We start from the raw sequence: 6345 nt of genomic DNA, 5'->3' as shown, positions 1-6345 counted from the left end.
GGACTTTTCCTGGGACAGTCGGGGACTTTTCAGTCGGGGACTTTTCAGTCGGGGACTGGTGCATGGTAACAATCCTCCGACCCTGACGTTTCAATCCAATCAGAAAAACTGAACCGATCCAGTAACTTGTCATTCAGTCGGGGACTTTTCAGTCGGGGACTGGTGCATGGTAACAATCCTCCGACCCTGACGTTTCAATCCAATCAGAAAAACTGAACCGATCCAGTAACTTCGTACGAATGTCGATGTTTTTATGTGACAAACGTGACTCACAACATTTTTTCTGATAAGTTAACGTCAAACATGTGTCGGAGGACGGACGGATGTCTCCTGGATCAGAGTACGTTTAATGCATGTGTACACATTTAACGTCCTCCGTTTGTGTACTGCGTAAAATATGCGACCCCCTCTGAGACCCGGGGGCCAGGACTTGGTTTCATCGCCAGCAAAACAAAATATCTTTTTTTTTTTTTTTCAAACCTTAAAATAATGTGGAGATGATTTTTTTCTTCTTTTTCAATTTATAAATATAAATATTTAGTTTTCTGTGCTAATGGTGAAGTGGTTAGAAACCTGATGTTGACGACAGTTTGACTACAGTTACACTGGTGAAAAAACCTCAATATATCGTCGTGACTTCAGTGTCGTAAATATATCTCATCGTTGCCCCGTATCACGATACGTATCGTATCGCCAGATTGTTGCCGCTGTACACACAGCCCTAAACCTGTCCAGTGAAGACGGACGAGGTCTGCGTCAGGGTTGGTCTTTGTCAGAACAGTCACAGGTTCAAGTCCTGCGGTTGTTGGGCTCCAAACCTGTGTTTGACGACAGAAAATGAAATTGACACCAAACATCAGCTCCTGGTAATCTCACTTTCCATGGTATGGTCTCTTGACACTGGTTTTCCACTCTGGTGTGTGTGTGTGTGTCCGTGTCCGTGTGTGTGTGTGCACTTGCACGTGTTTCCTCTCTTCTAGTTAACAATGCAGGTCAGGAAGTGTGTCAGGATAACAGCCCGACTCCTGGGCTCTCAGTGGGCAGAGCCTTCACTCTGGACACTCACATCGTTGCGTTAATCCCAGAAAAGCCAAGTCAGTGTTGCAGAAGGCTGTGGCTCAGTGGAGGGGTGTTGCTGCTGCAGGTGTCTTCAAACAAAGCTGTGGCATGGCCCTGTGGCTGGTGAGTGCTGTTTGGACTTGTCCAGGTTGACTGTGGGTGGTCAGGGATCGGCAGGCAGTCAACGCAACGACTAACACGAAAACAAACCTGAATCGTTAGTGTGTTACTACTACTACTACTACTACTACTACTACTACTACTACTACTACTACTACTACTACTACTACTACTACAGCCAGTTTATACTACTACTACTACTACTACTACCACAGCCAGTTTCTGTTTCTGTGAATATGTTCTGGTTTTGTTGCTCGACACAGCCCTGATGAGAGCCTGTGGTTTGTGGACAAGTTTAAGACGCTGTCACTTTAAGAATGTGGAGATTCATGTGGTTCTGCCATGTTTGCTGTACTGTTTGCTGGTTTCTTCCTCTGTCTGTACTGTGACAATGTCTGTTGACAATCACAGATGAAAACATGACAACAACGTGGTGATTTTTGAAATTCATTTTTATGGTCCAGTCAGTGCTACAGTTATTGGTACCAAATGTTCGGTTTTTATTCGGCGTCAAATGAACTACAGATGAATGGAAATTCCAGAATCTGGACATCGTGTCAAACAAATCCTTACGCTAAGCTACTTTTCGGTCGACAACAACAGAATGCTCTTTCATTAGACAAAGTTGACTGTTTCAAATATGGAACTCATGAAGTCAAGTCATTGTGGAGCGAAAACATGTGGAGTCAATGTCGAGCATAAATCCTGTTTCCTGTAACAGTCAATATGGCAAAAACATTAAACATCACAGGCTTTTGGAACTGAAATTACAGACCGTCAGTGACTCTCCGCTCCACTCACTGCCTACATCCTTTCACATTAGAAACCATTCAACGATTGGAACCTTAGCATTTTTGTACGATGACGTCGTGATCATTTCTGTCCCGTGGACTGGAACCTTAGCATTTTTGTACGATGACATCGTGATCATTTCTGTCCCGTGGACCGTCTGCAGCATCGGTCCCTGACTGTTCTCCAACCTTCAGGAACGTTCTTAGATCTTCTTAGAACCTGACGACGGGAGATAAAATGAGACACAAAACCACAATAACACTGAGGGCCAGACACTCCAGAAGCAGGTTAGTGGAGAAACACTCGCATCTGAACCACGTCGGTTTCCGCTGCAGTTCGATCGCCACGTGTCTCCGAATGCAGTCGATGATGCTGTTCTCCACGGAGGGTTCCGGCAGCAGCAGCATGTGAGCCGTCTTCTCCACGAACGTCCGTTGGAGCTCCTTGGCGACACTCTTCGCCACCGACTCGTACATGTCGAGACGCGGGATACGGTCGTTCAGAATGGTCATCCTTTCTTGAGCTAGCTCCACCAGGCGCTTTATCCGTTTAGCCGCGGCGCGGTCGCTGATTTGCTTCAGCGTGCCGCTGTTCTTGAAAATGTAGTGGAAGGTGAGGACCAGGAAATGTTGGATCTGCAGGGCTGCGTGTGAAGATGAAGATGAAGAAGAGGAGTCCTCCACGGTTACAAGTGTTTGGTCCTCAGTGGCCCCCGCCCCGCTCCTGTCCATGTTTTAACACTGACCTGAATCCTTCAACCTTGTTTTCTTTTTTGGAATCAATCGGTTTCACTCCGACTCACCTTTTCATTGGTGTTTCGGTGGCAGTTGGTTTTTCTTCTTCGTTGGTGTTAGTACTTTGTTGAGCCGTGGCCTTTCATGTTCTGTTTGCCGTCAGTTTTGCCTTTTGTTTGTGTTGTGTAAGCCGGATTAGAACCTTTGGAATCGCTCCATTGAACAGCGCGGGGTTGTGCCTCCTTGTGGTGAGACGTGGAGACGGAGGGCTGCAGCCTGGTCAACTTCTGCTGCCACTCATTTTCAAACAACTGTCTGTCAGATTCGTCCATGTTTTGGAAATCCTCTTTGAACTCTGTCGTTCCCGTTTTCTTGTTGACCTTTTCCTGGACCACATGACCTCTGTCGTGGATGTGGTGACCGATGGACATCTTCTGCAGACCGCTTACTGAATCTGCGACCGCACGCCGGGTCTCTTTGATCCCGCCGGGGGCACGGCGTGTTGACGAGCTCGCCCGAAAAGTCTTGGCGGGTTCATCCCCGACCTTGGAGTAAGTGCTCACCGATGTCGATTTGTACGAACGAATGTCGGCGTCCGGGGGCGTGTCTCCGAAGGTTTGCTGCATGCTGGTTGTTATCAGGTTGTCAAATGTGGTCAAAGGGTTCCTCATCAGGTTCCTGAGCTGCTCCCCCGCTGCCCGACCCCCGTTGTCCCCATCGGTTATACGAGGCGTGGAGGTTCCCCCCGACTCGGCGAAGCTCTGCATCATCCTCTGCATCTCCTCCCTGTGAGCCCGCAGTGGCTCGGAGAAGAAGGGATCATCGTCTAAGTCCCCGAAAAAATTATTGAACATGTTTCCTGAAGTCGATCTTTGATACTCACTGACCTAGCCGAGTATGCGATTTTCGAACTCTATTGATTGCTAATATTTTAAAGCTCCTGGACACTTTGATCTTGTCATGCTTCACAAGTACAAAGGTCAAAATGCAATGTGTGATATGACATCATCACGATGTAATTGATGCCTTTGAAGTTGTTTCTTTAAAGGCTTTGAAGGTGCAGCGCGTCGTTGGGTTTTGCAACTCGCACTTTTACCTGGTACTTGATAGCTGTTGTACTTTTAAGGCAAATATTTTATGATATAATTAATACCATAAGATGATTATGGGATTTTCCTGGCACCGAAAGAATCACTCGTTCGCACAGTTAGCATAGCTGCGGAGAAGATCTCTGCAGATATGACAAACAGCCGACAAACAGACTGGAACTTGACTAACGATTAGCTGCGCTGTAGCGTAACTCGGTGGTCAAGCTCAAGTTCTGGTGGTCTGGTATCGGACCGATAATACCGCGCCATCATTGAAGGATCATTAAATTTTTAAAATCAAACATCTTTCAGACTTTCTTCTGTTTGTATCAGAGTCTGAATGACCTTTGACCTGTTGTTTTAGAACACTGACAGATTATCTTTGAATGAAAAAAGTAAAGGGATATGACTGGATTCTTTTGGGAATGAAGTAAATTAGTAAATACTGTAGTACATTCTTAGGCCCGATACCAAATGACCTATGGATTGGAACCGGTCCCCGGACCGCGGATTGGGGACCATTGTTTTTAGTCGAAGTCGTAGCTTTTGGCAGTGGTTTATCGCTAAAGGTTTATTAGTTAATACTCTTTTAAGTCTTAATTGAACCAAAATAAAGGTTGTGTTTCCTTCGTACTGATGGTTCTCCGTTAGCTCTGTTAGCTCTGTTAGCTCTGTTAGCTCTGTTAGCTCTCCTTGGAACCCCTGTCTGGGCCTCCTCTGTTCTCCAGGAACAATGGCTCTACTTCCCCAGCTCTCCAGTTCGGTTCCTCCAAACAGACAACAGACCTGGAGTTTCCAGAGCCAGACTTTAACTCGACCCATTGTTTTCACTGCAGGGAGACAGGAAGTGTGCAGGACATTTACTCCCGGCCTTCGCGGAACCTCTGGCCAATATTGCGTAATCCTCTTTAAAATGGATGCAGAAAAAAAAAGAAGTGATGTGTTTGTGTCCTGGTGCCTTCAGATGCAGCGTCAACAAGTAGACGTCAAAATAACCACAGCGAGTGTCTTTGCTGTCGTGCTCCACCACACCTGCTGGTCCAGGGTTGGTACTGCTAGATCAGTGGATTGTGGAAAATTCCGTAGCTCTAAGAAAAACAGGAAGCAGCTAAGAAAAGGGTTGCGGAGCCGATCTTTCCATGTTTTCACCAAAAATTCGGAGGCTTCCTCCGCCTGTTTCCCCGAGCAACAACAATGAGTGAGGCTTCCTGTGTGATTGTCCAGCGTACAGCGTGTGGAACGGTGACGCTTCAGGTCACGTGACATCATCATCAAACCCAGTCTTCTGACTCATAGTCTTTGTCGATGACGTTCAGGTATAAAATGTAGATGAAACAGGAAGTCGTGTGGAGCTGAATGACGATGACTTCATTTATGGATGGAATAGCCAACCAATGAAAACCAGAGAAAAAAAATTAAACTAGTGGAACGAATGAGAGCAGAGCCAATCTAAGATATGATTTAAAAAACTTTTTTTTTTTTTACTAAAACTGAACTGAATTGGGTTCAAATCCCATATTTAACCTGAAGCTTCGTGTTCACTGTTGTGACTCAGCGATAAAAAAACCCTGGTCCCTCTGGTCTACGTCAACTCTCAGGCCCACGCCCCCCCCTCCTTTATCTTTTTTTTTTTCCCCCAATCTTTTAAAGTGCCTCCATTAGCCCCACCCACCTTCGCCTCCGCCCACTTCTGTCTAGGAAAGGGAAGAAGGATGCGAGGATGTAGTGAACGTTCTAGAGGGAAGTGAACCTTCAGTGGTGCCCACGAAGTGATGAAACACGCCACCTTTGTTGGACCAGACCAGCAACTGTCCCGGGATTCTGTCCACGTCTGTCCTTATTCACTGTCCCCCATGACACAGATGTTTAGGGACGAGAGAGAGAGAGAGAGAGAGAGAGAGAGCGAGAGAGAGAGAGCGTAAAGGAAGGACGTAGAGGGCAGGACATGTTTTAGTGAAGAATGGGCGGAGTCGTCTGGTTTCTCACTTGGGTAAAATTCGTCTTTCACTGCGTTGCCAGGGTCTGCGGGAAACGGAAAAGTCCAAACACGGTACGTTTTTAAAATTCAAGTATTCAGTCGATCCGTCAGTATTTGTTTTTTTATTTCCATTAATATAAATAAAAATATGTTGGCGATGGATTTGATGCTTGGTTTAATAATAATAAAAACCCAAACATGTCAGTTAATTGGTCGGCTCTCAGAAGAGGCCCCGCCCCAACGCTTGTTCTTGCTGCCTGTTGTTTGTGTGTGTGTGTGTGTGATTTGGTTTCTGCGAACCTGGTGACCTCTGACCTTGGCCTCTACCATGACCTGATTCAGCACTGGGTGAACTCAACGCCGGATGCTGTTAGCAAATGACAGCATGCTAACATGCTACATCAGAGCGTCGACGTCGGCTTTACACGTACTCAGAGTACACGCAGTCACGTATACTTCGTTTACTATATTTGTTTATTTTAACAGTCGGGGGGGCACAGAGAAGTGTGGACACCTGTGTGCGTTATGGAAAGAGGAGGAGGGAGGAAAAAGGGAGGATGGAGAAGGAAGGGGG

General features: G+C 46.4%; 1 protein-coding gene and 1 pseudogene across 1 annotated transcript in view; one reads left to right on the top strand and one right to left on the bottom strand.

Moving 5' to 3' along the window:
- The window catches only part of tns1b (tensin 1b), a 66691-nt gene that overhangs the window by 5696 nt on the left and 54650 nt on the right, over nucleotides 1–6345 (top strand). The gene's annotated exons all lie outside the window — the stretch shown is intronic.
- On the bottom strand, nucleotides 1614–4145 carry LOC103392382 (myeloid leukemia factor 1 pseudogene; annotated as a pseudogene).

The sequence above is a fragment of the Cynoglossus semilaevis genome, chromosome 16, assembly GCF_000523025.1.
Source record: "Cynoglossus semilaevis isolate Cse_v1.0 chromosome 16, Cse_v1.0, whole genome shotgun sequence".
Lineage (NCBI taxonomy): Eukaryota > Metazoa > Chordata > Actinopteri > Pleuronectiformes > Cynoglossidae > Cynoglossus > Cynoglossus semilaevis.
This window is presented reverse-complemented; position numbering and strand designations above follow the sequence as displayed.